The sequence below is a fragment of the Topomyia yanbarensis genome, chromosome 1 (genome assembly GCF_030247195.1).
Source record: "Topomyia yanbarensis strain Yona2022 chromosome 1, ASM3024719v1, whole genome shotgun sequence".
In the NCBI taxonomy this organism is placed as follows: Eukaryota; Metazoa; Arthropoda; class Insecta; order Diptera; family Culicidae; genus Topomyia; species Topomyia yanbarensis.
In genome coordinates, this window is record NC_080670.1 from 68,786,746 (window position 1) to 68,808,021 (window position 21,276).

At 36.3% G+C, this 21,276-nt stretch overlaps 1 protein-coding gene across 6 annotated transcripts in view; it reads right to left on the minus strand.

Annotated features, from left to right (window-relative positions):
- Positions 1-21,276, minus strand: part of LOC131677866 (forkhead box protein O) — a 226,973-nt gene that overhangs the window by 34,260 nt on the left and 171,437 nt on the right. The gene's annotated exons all lie outside the window — the stretch shown is intronic.

A 21,276-nucleotide genomic window follows, 5' to 3' on the forward strand; every position in this document is an offset into this window, starting at 1 on the left:
GCCCATTCCTCGAAAAACCAAAATTCGTCACCAGTAGGGAGCGTTTTAGCCAATTCACTCCAAAGAAGAAAGTGGTCCTGATACCCTAACCTTTCATTTAAGAAGTGAGCCCGATGACTTTTTTAACATGATGTCATTTTGGGACACCCTAATATGCATGCTCACTACTCACTAGTGCTACCTAGTGGCAGAAACTATTCAGTGTATCGTTTCGTAGGTTTTTAACTCTTGTGCAACTATATCGAAGACACCGTCCTGCTTACAAATTAGAAATTCGAGATACAGTAGGCCAAAAATGGCATGGTCACTAGCGCCACTTAGTGGCAGAGTATCGAACTATTTCGCATACCACCTCGTAGGTTTTGATCACCAGAACAACATTGCCGAAGACACAAATCTGTTGAAAAATCAGACACTTTAGATACAGTAGATCGAAAAAATGATGGCTCGCTAGCGCCGCCTATTGGTGAAATTACGTCATGTTCATTCGCCCATCCTAAAGGCCATTATCTACTGCCCAAGTTTGCAGAAGAAAGTAGTTCTCCAAATGATACGGATCACGAGGTATTCTAATGACTATCTGTGTTGTACAAAGTACAACGAGCGAGTGCTCGTGTTGCAAAATTTGGCGCGAGTGCCGGAGGGTTAAATATTTTATTCACTAAGCATTAGTAAGAAGTCGGTTGTCCGCCTATCACTGTCACTGTAAATTTAACTGTTTCTCTAGGACTCAATTGAATTTGCGTCGATAATGCTGCCATTCTCGCAGCAAATTCCTAATTGAAAGCATCTAGTTCCCCGGGCCAAGATGGTGTTCCCTCGATTTTTGTCAAAAAGTGCATCAGCGGGCTTCTTGAACTACTTCGGTGAGTCTTCGAGCTACCATTCCTGCTGGAAAGCAGCGCACATGTTCCCAGTTCATAAAAAAGGAAATAAATCGAACATTGATGATTATCGGGGAATCTCGTATTTAAGTGCCGTATTAAAACTATTCGAGCTGGTTGTTTTAGACCCTATTTGCTTTCACTGCAAACACTACATTGCAGATGATCAACAAGATTTTATGCCTAAACGAACGACAACGACCAACCCCCTCACGTTCATAACATATCTATTCGATGAATACGCTGACGGATTGCAAACCGATGCTATTTACATGGCCTTCGACAAAATCAACCATGATATCGCAATAGCGAAGCTGGACGAATTCGGTATTCATGGATAACTTCTGCGCTGGTTTCGTTCCTGCCTCGGTGGAAGGCAACTTCAAATCAGCATTAAGGACTGTCTATCTGCATCATTTTTTGCCACATCCCACAAGGAAGCCATCTCGGTCCAGTAATATTCCTCCTCTACTTTAATGATGTCAATATCACATTACAAGAAACCTACCTTTCTTTCGTCGACGACGTGACAAATTTTCGACAAATACGTGATACCGATGTCGAGCTTCTTCAAAGTGAACTGGAGAGCTTCAGTACGTGGTGTGATCTAAACAGAACGATTTTAAACCCGAGTAAATGTTTAATCGATACGTTCACGCGGAAACGCCATCCGACTCATTTTAACTGCCATTTCTTCGACTCGAGCATTCCAAGACACTCTCACATCAAGGATATCGGCGTCATCATGGATTCGGCACTAACGTTCAAACTATATACGCTCAACGTTAGAATATTGTTCTGCTGTTTGGAATCCGTACTACCGCTGCGAAACAGATTCCAACTGCTGAGCTATGAAACCCGTTGCCAGTTAATATACCTCGATACACTCAGCATTCAGAAGGACTGCTCTCGAGCCCTGTTTGTCTCGGACTTCACTTTGACAGAGTGGATTGTACTATGATTCTAGAGCACCTGAATTTTCTAGCCCGCATTTTAACACTACGTACTAAGTCTCTTCTGCAATTACCTTTTAGGAGAAGCAACTACGGTCGCCACAGCGCTGTGACCGGACTTCAGTGAGTTTTCAATACAGTTACCACATTATTGGGGCCAAGGGGTCTGTTGGTGCTCATACAACAAATTAACAAATAAACAAATATAGCTTTTTGGTTTATTTACATTATAATAGTATTTGCACAATTAAGTTTAGTTTTACGTATTAGTAATAAGGGTTGAAGCCTTCGCTTTCGATCGGTGAAGATATATTAGTAATCCGGTCAATAAGTAGAAAGTTATCGGGGGAGAGTCGTTTAAGAAATTTAAAAAAAATGACTTGTATGTGGCGGTTCCAGGGTATCAATACGCCGTTGGATTGTTTATGCAGTACATAATCAATAAAAGTTTACATAATTGTTTATTACAATATTCTCTATGCTATATTTAAAAAAAGGCAGTATTCTCATTTTTTTAGATTCGACTTAAGAATTTGTACAAGGATGTCATACACATTTATTTCCACGATTAAATCGGTATATGTTTTTGTTTTATCGAATGACTGCTAATTCATCATTTTGCGAAAAGGGACACAAGTCTATAAAATCATCAGTCAGATGGTCTTGGAGCTTACGCTGCTACTGCTTTACAATGGAATGATCCACGCTCATTGCAATTTGCCACGCATATTAATTGCATAATTTACAGCTTGCCATCTTAAAATTTACAGCTTTTAATTTGCTCATTTACATACAATTAAATCGTTTTATGAACTACCACTCAAATAGACCTCGGTCGCAGCAAGCACTGGCCTTCCGGTGGACCATATTAATAAAGCGAAACGATCTGCGCTCTGGTAAGCTATGACAACTTTGGTCGTAAAGTGAAATGATGGTTATGTCTTCATGATAGAGACTGATGATGCGATAAAAAATATACCAACTGAATACATTGGAAGCGACCGAATGCCTTGCAAGCTAGCAAGAAAGGCCGCAGATAAGAAGCTTGTATACAACAGCTATCGAGCATCGCCAAGGAGATAAAACGATTCCTCGGCCCTGTAGCCAAGCACTTTTTTCGCCCGTTTGCTAAAGACAACCAAAGAAGGTTCCCGACTTGTGCTCCCACGGTTGGAACTAAGCTTATGGTGGGGACCGGGCGTAGAGTGGAAAATAAAATATAAAAATTCAGAACCAAGTCCAAGAGAGGGGCTTGGCGAAAAGTGAAAAGAAAAACGTCATCAGTTCAAGAAAGTGCTAAAGTAATAAAACAGAAATTTTGTTGTTTGCTGTTTGATATACTACTTTTTCTTAGCAAGAAGAAGAAAGTTGCTCGCTTGAAGAAAGAAACAGAAATGGGTATATGTGGACAATAAAATATATTGAATTGTAAAGTGAGCAAGGGAAGCTAAAACATTTTTATTTTTCATAAAAAACATTTACGACTTTTTCAATTCATTACTTTTGAAATATTTCAATGAGTGAACTTTGCGAATCAGAGAGGAAGTGCAAAAACGCTCATCGTATGCGTATTGAATTGGCGTGCGAGATTAAATAGAACAATGGAAATCTATGGCAAGGTTTTAAAAATAATTAAACTTTTTTTTTTCTGATGATAGTTTGATGGCGTCCAGGTGGTCCGACTTTTTGGGACTATTTTTTTGTTATAAGCAGCATATTCTCGGAACGAATATTTTACCTTATTATACTCTGTAAAGAGTAGTCAAATGCCGCGCAATACTTTATTTCGAATATTTGCATAGTTGTGAATATGAAGCAAGGGCAATTTAGTTTTATTTTTATGTAAAATACTGCAATTGAACTTCTAACAAGTATCGTAGATATTACGAATGAGAAACACGACTCATATTTTTTTTTCAATTTCCAGTAACTTAGAATAGTTGGCTTCCATTAAGCATAGATTACATATAACACCTATTGCAGTGAAGATGGTTGGAAATGATAGGTGAAGAAAGTACACTTACCAGAGACCAATAATAAATTCTACCATTAGGGGATTGTATAATTCTCGATAATATCAAATCATCAAGTTGGTCTGGAAAGCAGCCCTCGTTATGTTGCTCAGAGGCTAACCGTGGATGGCGTGACATAAAGTTGTCATACTAAAAAGGCGGTACCCGCCATGGTAACGCGAGAACAGTGGCAATGGTTCGGTTGCTCGATTTCGAAAGCAATTTTCTAGTTTGTTAGACATGAAGCGCAAGAATGATTATGTTCGATTGGCAGACTGGGGATGTACCATTATGTATGACGGCTTATGACCAAAAGTTTGCCTGATCTATCATAACATAAATATTTAGAAGAACTGCGGCGTGCAGAGTTTTTACTTATATACCTACCAAAAATTAGATCAATCAATAGATGTCCGTGTTCACACGTTTGAATAATTAATCAATACGCTAGCACTTTTCCATTTCGTGAAGTACAGACTACACGGAAGAAACTTCTTCCCAAAATTGTGAATAAAGTGCCATGAATTCGTGATTCCTAATATATTAGTTACGATCCAATATCCGAGCTCGTGAAATAGTTAACGATGAAGTATTTTTCATGTATTCCTGAACTGGTTCATGATTCCAAGTACAATAGTCACAACTTATCATTCGTTTTAGTGAAAAAGTTTGCGAAATCATAAAACATTATCCATGTATTCGTGAACTGGTTCATGATACCTAGTACATGATTTGCGATCTATCTAGTATCTATTTGCGTGCTTGTGATATTTAGAAGATATCCCCAATCATTTACTGTTTCATGCTGCATGCTAATGAATTTTTCTCGTGAACTCTTTCACAAAATTTGGAGTATTATTCGTGGAATTATTTTTTTTCCCTACACTTTTTCATAAAATACCAGCTGCTAGCGACCAGTAATAGGTACGATCAGTAGATATAAAAGAAACTGTTGGAACCTCGAACATCGTTATTCATTTGATAAGGTTCATTGTGATGTCAGGATAGAAAACGAAAACTACACTGAGAACCCCAAATAGTGTGCGTGATATAGTTCATAGAACCAGATATCGCAAATGAGTCTTATTTTAATGATCCAGTTGATATTGTCACGTTATTCTGAGTAAAAAACCGTTAGTAGCCGAAAATAATAGATCACGATAAGGCGAAGAGAATTTACGAATACCATGATAAAACTGCTGATATCATGAACATTATTAGTTACATTATTTTTTGAGAGTTAGTTCTAAAATAAGATATCATAACATGAACAGAAATTTCGAAAATCGTGACTAAGATCCTGAAATCATGAACACAAATCACACAACTTGTGATGAAAATATCTCAAATCGTGACTATCAATCTGAAATCATGAACAAAAACATAAATCACTCTACTCATGACTAAAATATCACGATAACGTGAATATAAATTACGAACATCGCGACTAAGATCATGAAATCATGAACTTTGATCCCGCCAACGTCATGAGAATTCACAAGAATCGCGAATAAGCTCTTGAAATCATGAACAACGTTTGAATGTCGACTGGATATTCATAAATCATGAACAAGAATCACAACAAAAACTAGACATGTCCAGGGAACAACAACAGTATCCCATCCAAACATTCTAATGTAACGCCATGTATATATTCGGGGCGCACTGATTTTTAGAAAACACAAATAGTATCATGAATACGAGGTTTATTATTCATAGTTACAGGAACTTGGTCACGGTTTTCGTAAATCGTTCAGTTCACGAAATCGTGACCTTTTGTTCATGAATTTATGATGCCACGCTAAAAAATATAGAGCCACGCAAATAATCGCATTATGTATGTAGAGAATGGAAAAAAATTGGCATATTTCGGGAATTGCTGTCAAAAAGGGATTTATAATACTAATCGGGAAGCACAAAAAATATTTTTTTCATGTGATTGGATCGATGGCAGCAGCGCAGCATTTTCCCGCCAGTGTCTTTTTTTGGAAAGGGTATTTTTTACCTAGATCCAAAAACCAAAGTTTTTGCTGTTCCCTATGAAAATACCAAGCGACGTACATAAAATTTTTCAATCTTTAGATCTTTCGCAAAGTTGCACAATTTTTAATAAAAAAAAACGCTAAAAATTTCATAAAAATCGACACGAAAATATTTATTAAAAAACGATCAATCCTACGTGCGTCGGTGGAGAAACCAATTTTTAATATACTGTGAAAATTTAAAAATGATCGAAAATGATTGGTTCGAGTTACGTTACCAGCCAGCTCAAACAAAATGGTTTCGAGGAAAATGCGATTACAGTTTTCACTACGCTCAGGGTATAGATAAGAGGCGTTATGGCGTAATTGAAAATTTAGGAATTTAGATATTTTTGTCACCTTCCATATTTTAGTATTCTCATTCTCAAGACCCTAAAGCACATTTAAAACTAATAAGTAATCATTTTTTTAAATCTACGGTGGTGTGATTCCTTAAAGTATGTTTTTATTTTCATTAAAATTCTACTCTATTTACACTTTTTAATGTTTGATTGTTTGTTTACACCAGGTTCCGATTTAAAAATCCTGAGTTTGCTTCCAGAAACTACAAAAGTCAATCCACTGCTTCCGATTCCGAAATCAAACAGCAAACTTTATGTCCTTTAATACAAACGAAACTGTTAGCACCTTAGCTGTTAAATCCGATTAAACACAAGGCAGTAAATCATACTACAGCTCGTTACATTTCGAACAAATGTTAGCTTCCCTACGTGCTGTTGTAGGGAAGCTAACACTTTCCCTTCATTCTTACGAGTGCCGCAGTATTCTTCAGCATGTTCTCCAGAATCGTGCGAAACAAGAAAGTAGATTTATTTCCTTTGCCACTGCGGGACGGTTTTATAAAGTCGGGGTAGCATCAACTGTACCTCGAGTAAATAAACACTTGTTCCTAGTTGTTAAGCACGGAAGGGGGTACGCTACTGTATCACTGTACCTAGCTATGAGGAATCAACAAGTGCTTCCAAGCGATAAACAGACTGTGGAATGAACATCTTTCCCTGTTTGTTAGCTAGCTTCGAGATTGTTGGGAAACCTGGCTTTTTATTGGAAGCGTGCGGGAAACGGTAGCAAATAGCATGATCGCGCCTGCGATTAGTCCATACGTATTGTTTTGTTTAAGGACGAGGAAATGCATCTAATTTCAAATCGTCTGTATCAGGTTTCAGAAGACAATAGACGTTAGTAGCAGAATGTTCTCGGATAAATTTAAAATGAGCGCTGACAATTTTTATTTCACGAAATATTAACATTGCATCATATTGTTACATTTATAATACATCGCATAATTTGTTGTTAACCCTTAAAGGCGCAAAACGATTTATTTTAAATTTTCTGAAGATTGTCGTAACTATGATAGTTTTGAGATGGTTTTCGCAATGTTGTTTTAAAACAACCCTTCTCCCGCTCCGTGGACAAGCGTGGACAGTTTCTGTACCCCTACCCCTCCCAACGATGTCCAAGTGAACTTTCCAAAAAAATTTCGGGTAGTTTCATAAAAATTGGGTTTTCAGAAAATTTTCCTATGTGTTAGATGGCGAAGAAAGACTTGAAAATCGTTCAAATTTCAACCACAAAATCTCGTCAACTTCTTTAGTCTTTTGTGAAATTTCCATGAAAATATCTCATTTCTGAATAACATTATGATCTTTTATATTTACGTTTTAAAGATTCATCAAATCCAAAATTTGTGATATTTGACCAAGTTACAGAAGATTGAATCAAATGAGTCAGACAGAAATTTTTTTCTCAGATTTTGTTTCGCACGTTTTCCTATGATTTTTTTATGATAGTTACCATCCCACACTATGCTATTATAAGCACTTTGTCTATTTAAAAATCTTCAAAATATTTGAAGGTAAAATCACAACAACGACGAAACAAATTTATTTAATTAATTTATTAATTATTTTCATATGAAAGACAAAAATATAATGAAAAGTCCACGTGGACATTTCTGATACCTCCTCCAAATGAACAAGCGTGGACTTTCTCGTGAGCCCTATCCCGATCAGAATGAAATAACAAGATTATAACAGAACACAATTTTTGTAACATATTGTGTTATAAATAAGGTCTCGTTAGTGGTTTAGAAATTTATAACAAGTAACAATTCGAGATATAGTTTTGAAATATTTCTGTTATGTGTTTCTGATCGGGATACCCTCCCCTAAATTGACCACGTTGTATATGGATGGCCCCATTCTAAATCATCTGAAGGGGATTCGCCAACACAATATTGACTGATTTCAAAGCCTTCTGTTAGCGAAGTAGAATTTTGATTGCGAAAAAAATGTGGTTGAAGCCACATTCTGTCCAGTTTCATCACAGCAGGAATGTGGTACCGTAAACCGGGGTGACATTGATCACTTTTCGAAGTAATCATTGCATATTTTTAGACGCAACACATTTTTTTCAAGTTTAATATTTTTAAACCATGTACTGATGTAAGGAGAACAAGATTGGATGGTTTTACCTAAAATTGTCCGCTTACAGCTATTTTTCCAAAAATGATTTCAAATTGATGTCCGTTTTCGTATTCCGGGGTGACTTTGATAACCTGCATGTTCACCCACATTAAGTTATTGATGTCAATGTTTTTCATTCAAATGTTTGTTTAAACTAATTCTGGAAAGATACTAATTGTTAATAAGATGTTAATTAGTATTATACAAAGTATTCAATGTACTGTAAAATTCGAGTAACCAAAATTCGTATAATTTGTGTCCAACTAAAATAAAAGATTCTGAAAACCTTTAAAACTGCTAAAATTGTTATATTTCAGTGCTTTATCAATGTACCAAATGTTTCATCCATTTTAACACGTTGGAATATTGAACAATAAAAAAAGTTGCGCGCTTTAGCTTAAAAAAATTTGAAATAATTGCCAACTAGTTTCACAAAAAATTGTATTTAAAATAAACAAACTCTTAAAAATAAATTTGGTACATCCCACTCTAAAGAAAAATAAAATCTCGCTTGTAATTTATTACTCTTGCTCAAATCTGAGATTTATTTGTTTTATAAAAACTAGAGACTTTATGAAGCTTCGTAAAAATAAGGTAAAGTCAAATTTCGGTTTTTTGTAGTTTTTGTACCCAAAAACCGAACAAAATACTCAAAAAGTATAACAAACCAGTATTTCATAAGTTTAGAGTAAATATCATTTGAAACTAAAATGATTCGGTAGACTATTCTGATTTAATAAGCGATCTACGAAAAAAGTTTCGAGTGATCAAAGTCACCCCGATGATCAAAGTCACCCCGGTTTACGGTACTACTCACGTTCAATATGTCAAGAATAGCACACACATGTACTTCAAAACTATCGATTATTTTTTGTGAAATATATACGCTTATAAACTTCTTCATGTTGAAATAGTAATAAAGATATGAATTTGAAAGTTGAATTGAATTGACTTGTTTTTATGTAGCCTTCGTACATTGTTATAGTGTTATGTCAACCTTATTATAATGCATGGTCAAATGTGTCAGACAAACGAACCCTCAAAATATTCACTTATGATTTCAATTAGCCCAGTCCGATTGATGTATTCTATATAATGTATACTTCTAGCATATTGGATATTTTTTGGTTTGAGAACTACCGTCCACAAAACTATTACACTACGTAGAAAACCGTGGCCAAAAATTAGTCGTTACTAAGAAAAAGATTCAGTTTCTGATATGTAATGTTTGAAATTAGTTTTGACTGGCTTGTACACAGTGATATCTGTAACTTCTCTTCCAGCTTTCTTCTTCATTCATTACATTTTCATTTCATTTCTTGCTTCGTAATTGCCCAGTATCTTGAAACTTCCGGGTAGTTTGGTGTATTGAATTGTATTGATTACCTTGATGACTCTATAACACACTAGAACTGATTTTGCATAACGATACGATGGTAAATCAGGCCAAAACACCGAAGATAACCGAAGTATTATCTAAAAGAGGTAGACACATTTTGTGGTAAGTTCCCTGCCCTAATTTAGAATCCCGGTTAATATCAGGCACTCTCGAAACCATGACGCTCACTGCGACGTTTCTAAGTTTGCCAATTTATAGAAAAAAGCTCTCCAAATTAACCAAATCTTACAAAGCAATTTCACTAAATTTACAGAATATGAACATTACACGTTAAAATGTATTTCAACGAATTTTTTCGTCGATACTATTAGGAGTGAAAACCCCCAAAAATCTAATGATAGTATGAACCAACAAGAATAAAAATATACCATGATGTATTGTTCCCATATTTTGCGCTCATTGAATGTATCAAAAAGTGTTATACTTCAGAGATAGATTTGCAGACTATTAATGTTCGCCCATCTATGAATGAAGATTCCCAAGTATCTCAAGACTTTTTCTTTGGTCTAGTACATTCAGTTTCAGATATTTTTTCTTAGTTTTTCAAATGTATAGATAATGAGATCATATGTTCCGCAATGTTGTTGAGCTACTTTTTATGAACAACTTTGCTTAAGATTACAAATCTGTATCTTCAATACTCAGTATTAGTACAATAAATAAACTACACAATCAAGTTTATTTCATTTGTCTACTGGTTTTTAGAATCTGGGCATTCTCGTTTTTAAACCATTCAACCAATCAACTTCGCGTTCTTCCCGTCTAAAAGACTACCTACATACCAAATCGCAATATTTTGATCATTAACGATTTTTTACAGCCGGCCAAAGTAAAAAAATCATGCGAAAAAACGATACTTTATTTTCAAGTGGCCGCTAATTTGTTTCTATAACGAATTTTCTCTTGTTTTTTAGGTTGGTCGCCTCTATGAAATGTAATCTTTAAGACCGTTTTAGTTTTCTGCTTATAAACGACGAATAGCGACTTGTATCGTGCTCGCAGATGAGTTCGGTTTTCAAAACAGCTTTTGCTGGAGCCTCCATTTTGGATGTCACTTTTGACACCTTTCACTCGAAACTTTGGATTTTATAGATGAAACCTTTATAAACATTTTGCAGAATAGTGCACATAAGTCATTTTACTTTTTTACTTACTAATGCATTATGATAGTGCCAGCGATTGTGCTTTTTTGAAGGAAAAGGAAATGCGAAACATAACATCCTATACCAAATCGCCTGAATGAGGTTTCAGAGGTCCACGGACAGTTAGCGGCAGAATGCTCTCGGAAACCGCACGTAAATACATTATACAAAATATGATTATGACGGACCATCGGCTCAAGGCGGAGGATTGACTAGCACTAAGGATTTTTATTTTTTATCTTAAGAAACATTTACATTTAATCCCTAATATAATAATGGTAAATTTATAGCACATACACGCATACTTTGTGTTCGCCTATGATAACGATGGTAGAACCGAAATCACAGCAGTATGTAGGGGCGTCCATGAACGGTGTGTTACAACAATGTATTAAACTTAAATGTGCTTTTTAGTTTTTCTATAAGAAACGTAAAAATGCATTAAATATATTCTGATGACTTTATAACACAAGTTTGGGTGCTCATATCTCAAGCACACATAGTTTTCTTAAGGGGGGAGGGGGAAGGGTTTCAGAGTAAAAAAATTTTTTTTGGCGAAATTTTTTAGAGCGAAGAATTTTTTTAGAATTTTTTTTTGCATGAAGCGAATTGATCAAAACTTTCGTACATTATAATGTATCATTTCAATAACATTTTTTAATTTTTCTATTCAAAAATATCGACAAACGACTCGGTGAAGAAGGTTTTTGTAGAACGTCTTTGGAAAAATACGATTTGCGGTGTTACCTGCCATTCAAAAACTACTTAACCGATTTCTTTCAAACTTTGCATACAGATTCTTTGTAAAAATATCTAACCCCTAAAACGAGTTTTTGAGAAAATTCGCCAAAATAGTAAATCTGGTAGCGTAGTATCACCGAAAGGCTCCTGGACCAATTCAATAAAGGTTAAGCTATATAAGAAAATTTATTCAGCAGAGATCCACAATGCTTAAAAATAATTGGTTTCTTAGTGAAAATTTTGTAAACAAATCCAACAAAGCCCACATCTATTTATTTTTAGGAACACGAATAGTAATCGAAAATTACTTGCTATGTTAATGATAAGTTTTTTAAAAATGCCATGAAAAAATACTATTAAAAAATTATGGCGCTTAGCTTGGTTTGGCTACATGTACAAAGTGCCGAATCTCAATGAACGGCAGAACAGTGCGGAAATCACGTGCACGGAGCTTTCTCACGATGACCCTAGGCTTTCCTAGCCTGGTTTAGCCTCATTCTAGAAGTACAAGGCTAAAAAAGGTAAATTTCGTGCCAAAGGATACAAATTTCCCGAACGCACCGGAATTGCGGCCATTTGAGAAATACTGGGCCATCATAAAGCAAGCGCTCCAAAAGTATCTCAAGGCAGTAAAATTGGAAGCAGAAATGAGGAAAAAATGGATTTCCACATAAAAACAAGTGCATCCAAACGTTGTATAAAACCTGTTGAGCAATTTTAGAGGAAGCACTTTTTAGAGGAAGCAATTTTTAGAGGAAGCATTTGGCTATGTCTACGAAATTAAATAAAACGAACGCATGAAATGTTTAATAATATGTATCTTTTTATTCCTTTAATGTTTGAAAACAATCGGTGTAATTGGTGATTTTTCTTGTGATGCAGTTTTAGTTCGTACACCCCTTATAGCTCGTCAATCAATATTTTCGTATTCAGTAATTCTCATTATTAACATATTAATATCCTTTGAATACAATTTCAGCTTTTTACATTCTACTGGAATAATTGAAAAGATTATATTCCAAATTTGGAAGATATCCTTCAGTGACCGTTGCATTATCACTATTAAATAAATTATTCTATTCCAAGCCTCACACAGTCAGTCATTAAAGCATCCTGGACAATACGAATTTGTATTTTTCGTTAATTTGAGGATTCCCAATCCAAGCCTTGCTAGGCATTTGCTGATTGCTCATCTAGTACAACATATTTCCGAAGCCTGTCATTGCTCAAGGCGAAGTATTTTTACAGCCAAAAACGAATTCCATAACTAAAACTCAGGCTGCGTGGATCAATTACAGCTATAATCTTATTTCAGCTAAGTATACACAAGTGGCTTAGAATCTATGAAAATGCTACAAACCTCTAAACTCATTAAAACATTATCCAAAGATTGCAAAAGGTTTGGCTAAACAATACCCAAACGTTTCACCATTCGCCTAAACGCTCGTTTACAAGTGAGTACACAAGTTGTACAAGTACACTTGAACTAACACAGCATAACGAATTGGGTGTTTCGTGTTGTGCTGAATCTTTAGTCGGTTCTAGGAACGAACCGAACGATGGTTTCCCCTGGTGATGGCAGTTCCGCTGGCTCCAAGGGCACTTTTATTTGCCCCAGTAAAAAAGGAAGAGTGGCTGTGAAAAGTCTCAATTTGCTGCTTGTACAGCATACTCAGCATAGCAGTGCTACTCTCTGTTGAATGTGGGCATCAACAAGTGAATTGTGTAATAAAACTCTCTTCCGCCTTGCTGCTTTGACTGCTTTCACCAGAAGCTATTTACAAATTTGCTCGTTTGAGGCATTGGCGGCTCTATTCTGGTAAGCGACGTCCAGGCCATATAGGGGCCCACAAAAGAACTACTAAGCGATAAAAAGGACGTTTTTGATTTTACTTCTTATTTTATTACCTTATTATCATTGCCATTCCTAGAGAATTCAGGTTTTGTGGGACAAATTCCACTGCATGTACCGACAAAGGAAGGATAAGGCAAATTGAAAAGGTCCCCGAAAAATTAGTACTCATTATTTACAGCTCGTATTACTTAATCCCGTTGGGCTTACGGTAATCAGCTGTTCAATTATAACGAAGACGTTAGACCGCGATCCGCCGCCACTTAGGAGGGGAGTGAATTGAACCACCAACGATACCAAAAAGCCTGCTATCCCGGGATACCTGGAAGCTTTTTTTTGCGTTTTTCTTTGAAGTTTTCTACGAGCTGATTCCCCATTCAATTGGTTTGCAAGTATGCCAAATTAATTTTAATTCTTTGTATTTGCTTGACTGCTGGATGACACACGAGAACTTTTCATTAAAAATTCAAAGCAATTTGCATACTCGCTGAATACGCGTTAAGAAACTCTACTTTATTAGGTATCTGACTGTGAAATAGAAAGAGCTCTTTTGTATATGGCAGCTACCGTACACGCATAATCTTCAACAGCCTTCATTTAAAAATAAATGAAAATAAGAGATGGTAGTGGAACGCTGCAAGCGATTCGAGCTGCCAAGACAACGTCCAGAATTGAGTGGGGGTAGTGGAATGAGCGTATCTGCGATTGAAAACACAGCGCTGTTTATTTTTGGTTTTAAAAAGTCATTCGCAAATGCATAAAATTGATTTACTTTGAATAAAGAAAAGCAAGACTTGTGGAATATTCGACTTATTTTCCAACAGACTTCTCGATCAACTAGTTACAGTACAACTCTAATAAAAATTTACAAAACAATTTACCTTACAATCAACCATAAAACAATAGATATGTGGTCTAATGCATCGTTGTTGTTGGCTATTTTCGGCAAATTTCACCCATTTATAAGGCGGTGGCAACTATATTGCCACCTTTTCGTTTCGTTAATAAAGAAGGAATATGAAGTGATAACTGTTTCAAAACTAATAAAATCTATTTATTAGGAGTTTGGTAACACTTTTTAATGCTTTTTGCTGAGATGAAGTGAAAAAGTTCAGATTGATGGAGAGCTTTTTGAAAAAAAATGGCGAATTTACTATGGACAATAAAATTAGCTCGATTTTGGAAAAAATACTCTAAGCCCTATAAGTTGGTGATGCAAATAAAATAGTAATTATTATTAATATATTTTTATAAACTAATGTTTATTTTTTCACTGAAAAATGTACTATCAAAATACTATAACTTAGATGTAATAAAATTATTACTATATGCCTTTACATAAATTCAAACATTCTTGAAATTTTTCTGACAAAAAGGTATGTAACTCCTTGATAGCCGGTTGTTGGAGGTAGTGGAAGACACGTTGAAATCGAAATTCAAAAACACTTCGGTGAATGAGGCAGATATGAAGCGAATCGGATCATGGCCACCATACAGGGAGTTCCTATGTTCCAACAGCAAAAAACTTCGCTGACAGAGAGCACGTTCGAGTGCATAGATGGCCTGTGTTGAGCTATACCGAATTGAACGCCATATTTTTTTTCTAGCATGTTTTATGTTAAAATGCATTTTTAGATAACTTACGATTAACAAAGCATCTTAAGAAACATTTATTTGCTTTTGTTTTCTATTTGTGTTTTCAAAAATAAATAGCATGTGTCTCGAAATTGCACTTTGGCGTAACACAGGCCAGATGTGAGATAGACCTCATAACTCCGACGTATCAAACTTTCCTAGAAGAATCTTAGCGTGTGCTTGCGATGATACGATATTACACTACACTTGTGAATGCTAATTGTAAGCGAGGCTAGGGAACACCAGTCATTGAAAGTGTCCAAGTGCTGTTCTAAAGCTAAACAATTCCTGATGCACTTGACAATCATGATTAATTTAACGTCATCAGCATAGAAAATATGGCAATCATTGATGAAGAATGTGAATAAGAGTGGGCTTAAATTCCTTCCTTGAGGAACACCCGAGTTGTTCTAAAAAGCAGCAAAGAACACACATACAATTTTTACTACAACTGTTCGTTCTCTCAGACACGATTCAGGCCAACGAGCCAGATCAGAAGACATTCAACTTCAACCGTTCCAGAAATATTGCGTGATCCACTCTGTTAAATGCCTATTTCAAGTCGGTATATACAGTGCCGATTTGAGTACCAGTGTGATCTTTTCCAGCTGGAAGGATAACGACACTGCCTGAAGGAACTGTTCAACGGTAAAGTTAATGTATCCGCGCCTTTATTGAGACACATCAAGACCAGAAGTGACTAGTGAATATTTTAACTTCCTGATTGTTGCTAAACCCTACCGATCTGTAAGGTGAAACTTCTCAAAGGACAAATATTTAATGGAGTATCTCTATAAGCAGGCACAATTTGATCAGCAGATGAAATAGTTTCTTTGAATGCGCTTTTAAAGTGAATGGCGAATAGGTCACTCTTTGCCGAAACCAGACAAACAGTCTACTCCTTCAAAAACATATCAGCAGGTAATCCGGTTTCCTTCCGCTTGGAGTTCAAAAATTTCCAAAACTGTCGGGGATTATTTCGCCGGTTTGCTTGTGTTTGAATGGAGTTGCACGAGAAAAGGTTATAAGATCGATAATTATTACTCATTAGCGCAAAACAATATTTGGCGAAAGGACAGCGTGTACGGCAATACAATCGAAGTGCCTTAGATCTGAGTAATTTAAGATGTCGTAGATGTGTATTACCCCACGGTGGCTTGCGAGCTGGCCTACGCAGAGGAACTATTCGCCATGATGGCATTAATCGCGGCAGTGAAATATCCAACGACCCAATATCTTCCGTATGCTCAAGTGAATGCCAATCTGTATGAAGGAGTGCGAGTCCCAAGAAATCAGCTCGGCGAAAGACTAGACCTAAGTCATTCGGGATATCCTCAAAAATACCAGGTTTCGGCAGACTGATAATAACTGAGGATAATTTGCATCACTCACTGAAATAGATTCAGCAGGTTCGTGGATCTGACAGTCGGCTAGGTCTGTCTCATTCAGCAAGACAAAGTCCAGGATACGCCCGTAATGATTTTCAATGATATTAATATATGTGAGATGGTTGAAGTTGAATCCATGCAATAGCGCAGCGCAAGCGGTTGATTTGTAAGAGCGAAGCACGTTGATTAGAGGTGCGACATTGTCATATGTGCCCCAAATGAGTTTAGACTGATTATAGTCTCCGAATCATTACTTCCAAGCAAAGAAAAAAACAGCATCAATCGATCGGACATGTTTATATTGACATTGTAAAATTATTGACGTAAGCACGCCCTGAACAAATTTTAATTGAAGTATTGCAGCTTTTTGCAATGTCATAGCATAAAAAAGAAAAAAAGTCTAATGTAATGTTTACGATCGATTGACGAATAAATAAATCAATAAATTGTGTAAGCATGAACCACTGCGAAGATTATCGAAACAGATGGTCAAGTTCCAAAACCTAGAGTTCCGCTTTGATTTTCTTTTTGCCCTCACTAACGGTTTCAAAAGAATCAGGTAAAATGGTTGGAAGTAGGTAAATAAAGAAGCTGTTTGGCAATCAATAGATAATTATGACCCACGAATATGCCAATTGATATTCGTTCCTGCGATTGCTCTGTTTACCCTATCCCCAGCTTTAGCTCTGCGTATGCAATACGTAACTTCTTATAACTTTAATCAAACACACGTTCATAAATAGGCACAATAATGAAACGTGCAATGTGAAAAGTATTCGTCGTTTCGGAAAGAGCAAAAACCTCACAATTTTAACATACTTCATCTGCATCCCCTGGTTGGTAGTTCACACTCCTCCTTTACACGACGGACGTCTGTTTTTGGCTGCTGGACGCCTTGTGGCGAGGCAAAGAAAATCCAATTCACCCCCGCCGAGTTGATTGATCTTTCCAAGGATGCAGTGGAAAGCAACGGAGTGGAAGGATACAGATCAGGCGATTAGTATAAATTATGCAAGAAATTATGCTTTAGCAAATGAGCGCGAAGCGTTGGAGCCCTAGATGAAAACACTCCGCCGGCCGCACAGCTAAAAGCTGCTGGCTTTCAACGCCTCATCAACTTCATGCAATCTAGTGCTTCTTATTTTTTGTGAGTTTCTGCCTTCGCTAAAGTCTTCCACCCAACTATGACTTTGTGGCTTTGGTTGAATAGCTGCCGCTCTCTTATACAGTAGGGAGCGATTTTACACCACTTGATGGGTGTCAAAAAGGTCGGGTAGATGTTTTCTTGCAAACAGTGTGTTGCAGCATCTTCCATACCCTCTATGATAGTACTTGTCAGGAGATTTTGCGAGTGGCATGAAAAATATGAACCAGCAGGTAATTTTTAGGGTTCATGTTGGTAGTTGCACCTATCTAACCCACAGTTATAAGGATGTCTTTATTTTGTTTTACAGGCTCCTGGGAAACTAAACCAATAGTAAAAGTGTTAGCTTGGCTAGAACTGAATATTCATTATTTTAGTCGATAGCACTTACGCTGGAATTCTGATAGAAACTAGAGAGATTTCTAAATTTTATTCTCCGCAACTTATGATCCATGTACAATAGTGCAAGTCTTTTTATATTAAAAGTCGCTATTAATCAGTTTAAATGTATAAATATAAAATCAGTATTTTCCGATGTCCCGTTAACAACGTATGGTTTCAAATCAATGCATTTAATACATAGAAAGACTAAGATTCTACAACATTTTATGCCATACTCCAATTTCAAACCGAGCCTAAATATCCAAAATTAAAATAAACAATGACGGATATGACCAACAATATTACAATTGGTGAACTGCTTCGAATAGAAGGATTTGCAATTTTTTGGCACGCAGAAGAGAAAAGAGTCAGCAAACCTACATAGTGTACAGTAGAGTTACACGAAAAACGCCCATGCCTGAGCGGATTCCTAGTCCCACCAGGAGTACTTGCTCCAAATTTGATGTAAATCGGACAAGTCTCGCTATCGGACCAACGTGCCTGAAATTTGTATGAGATATTTCGGAAATTTACATGGAGAAAACCCACTAGCTCCCATTTTCGCCGCTAGGTGACATTATATGCATGTATTATCACTGTATGTGAAAATGGTTAGGTTCAGCTCAATAGCATGTTCAGAAGAATTATAATAAATAATACGAGACACGTTTTGGTTAGTAAATTTTAGTTCCACCTGTGACCGCAAACACACTGAAATAATTTAATCGCTCAACCTTCAACCACTGCGTTTAACCATAACGTGAGGAATAAAACGGTAATGACCTCATAGTTATGCTACCGACTTAAACGAACCACATGAGCTATGCTCAGTACATGAACTAAGTACAACGCCTACCTGTTCTTATTAAGACTACAAGAAAAGTTGATGTATCGTGTTTTTTCATCATCGTCCTATACAAGAACAATCCCTGGCGATAGGACTAGTCCGCTGTGCAGCAGCAGAAGGCAGAGAAGAAGGAAAGCATCATCCATCAATAAGGTATAGAATATTCCACGCACTAGATTGAAGCATTCCTCAAAGGAGTAACCGGTCTTGATTAATCAGAACGAAAATGCTCGTGAAACAAGGGTTCGAATGGTCCCCCAGAACATTGATGAAATCTTGTTAAATATTTTTCTGCTTCCCGGTATAGGTACCGTCCTGCTTTCTACCACTGCACAGTGGCGGATTTGGCTAAAAACCTGGCCAAAAGTCGAAAATTGCATGGTAGTACTTTGGGGTCTAGTACATATATTGTCCTTCAGATGGTGCTGCCGCATGCTATTTTAAGTGAAACACTCCGAAATTTTCATATTTGAGGTGTTGACACATCCAAACAGTTTAAACCATCGCGCTTTGCTCATATTTTTCATCGAGCGCCCGAAATATCAGTATTATTCAAGTGTAGCTAGATTTTGATAAAAGTGTCGATTTCAAACGTGTAATAATGGAAAGTTATGCTGACGGTATGTACTTTAATTATATGTACTGATGTCAAAACATATTATCTTGTTTGTCTATAGAAAATGTCAATAACTTTCACGCTTTTGTAACAGACGGTTTCAACAGACATTTTTGCTAAATTATTGAAATACTTTTTTTGTCCACGTATGTCCACTATGTTTTAAGGCAATTTGTGTTCCTTGAACGATTCTCTATTTGGAACATAATAGAATTCTTGCCCGAATTTGCCCGTTTTTGAGTAATCTTTGATTAAGTGGAGACGGAGATGGATTATAAGATTTTTAGATTAAAATTTGGACTCGTACTTTTAATTACTACTGCACCTCCGGTTGTCATAGCGAGTCGCACAATACTGCATTTTGATCAGAAAGAATTGGGTATTTAGTGGTGAAAATTTCATCGAGATTCATAAACATGTTCAAAAGTTATCAAAAGTGGAACGCAAAAGACGTAAATAATTTTGGTCGTTCATATTGAAATCCAACGAGGTCAACAGAAGTAATCGCCAAAGCTTCCAAATATCAAAAATCGATTATGGATGCCATGATTAAACGTTATCGGGGAATTATGACCTTTGATCATGCAAAACAAAACAAATCTAAAGGTGGAATATATGACAGGATACTACAAGCGAAAAGATTAGAGTAGTGCAAAAGAATACTGGGATCTCCGGCCGTTATTTGGCCAAAGAGCTCACTTTGGCGTACACTCCAGTTTGTCGAATTTGTTTGTGAGAAGGTTAACAGTCGTAGCATGTCAGCAAGCATGACAATAAAACGTGGTTGCTCAAAACTATAACAGGAAGCAGTACTAGCATGTTCTGACCAAGTATAACGCAAGAATTTAAATGTTTCATCGTATAATAATGTACTTTGGACAAATCCTCGATCAAAATTAATTTAAATAAAACTATCAATCTTAGTGAATTTCACTTATTTTCGTATTTTTCTCATATTTATTTTTAGTTACTGCAATTTGCATGCAAACTTGTTGTCAATTTTCACTCCATGCATTTCGTCGCAGAATCGGCTTATTTTCTGTAAATTAGAAAATAATATTTTTCGTTCTTTGAGAAATATATGCAACAGCAATTGAAAAATAATCGTACAGAGAGTTTAAAAGTTTTGTAACTATGTTACATAATATTTCAAAATACATAGTTTGAAATGACTAATAACATCAATTCTCATAATAGCTACATTATCTAGACACCCAATCCTCTTAATGCACGCAAATCAACAATTTCTATCATTTAGCTAACATTTTTCTAACACACTATTTAAAATTCGATACATTATAAACGTTATTGGCATACACTGGAGCCATTAAATCTTCATTCGTGAAAATTTACTTATATTTAGATTAAAATGTCGGCCATTTTGCATGCGCCATTTTGAATTTTGAAAATCTGACATCAAAATCGTAATCTGCGCCCCAAAAAACCATGGTATACACCTTTGCAGATCAATCAAAACCATTTTCGACTTTTGGCCAGGTTTTTAGGGAAATCCGCCACTGTGCACTGTATAACAGCATTTTTTTTGGATGCCATTCAAAGTGTGCTTCTTCGTCTTGGCTTTGGCGCCCTCGTCTACCGTCACAGCTAGGTGAAGGAACATGAAAAATGCGGAAAAAAGTTTCGCGCTTGACTTGTGGATAAAAGTTATGCTTCCCCCACACCTAACCAACAAAAACCAAATCAGCCACTTTCAGGATCTGCGGCATACATCCATGGAATTTGTGCTCAAGATGAGCTGTCAAGAGGTGGCATTC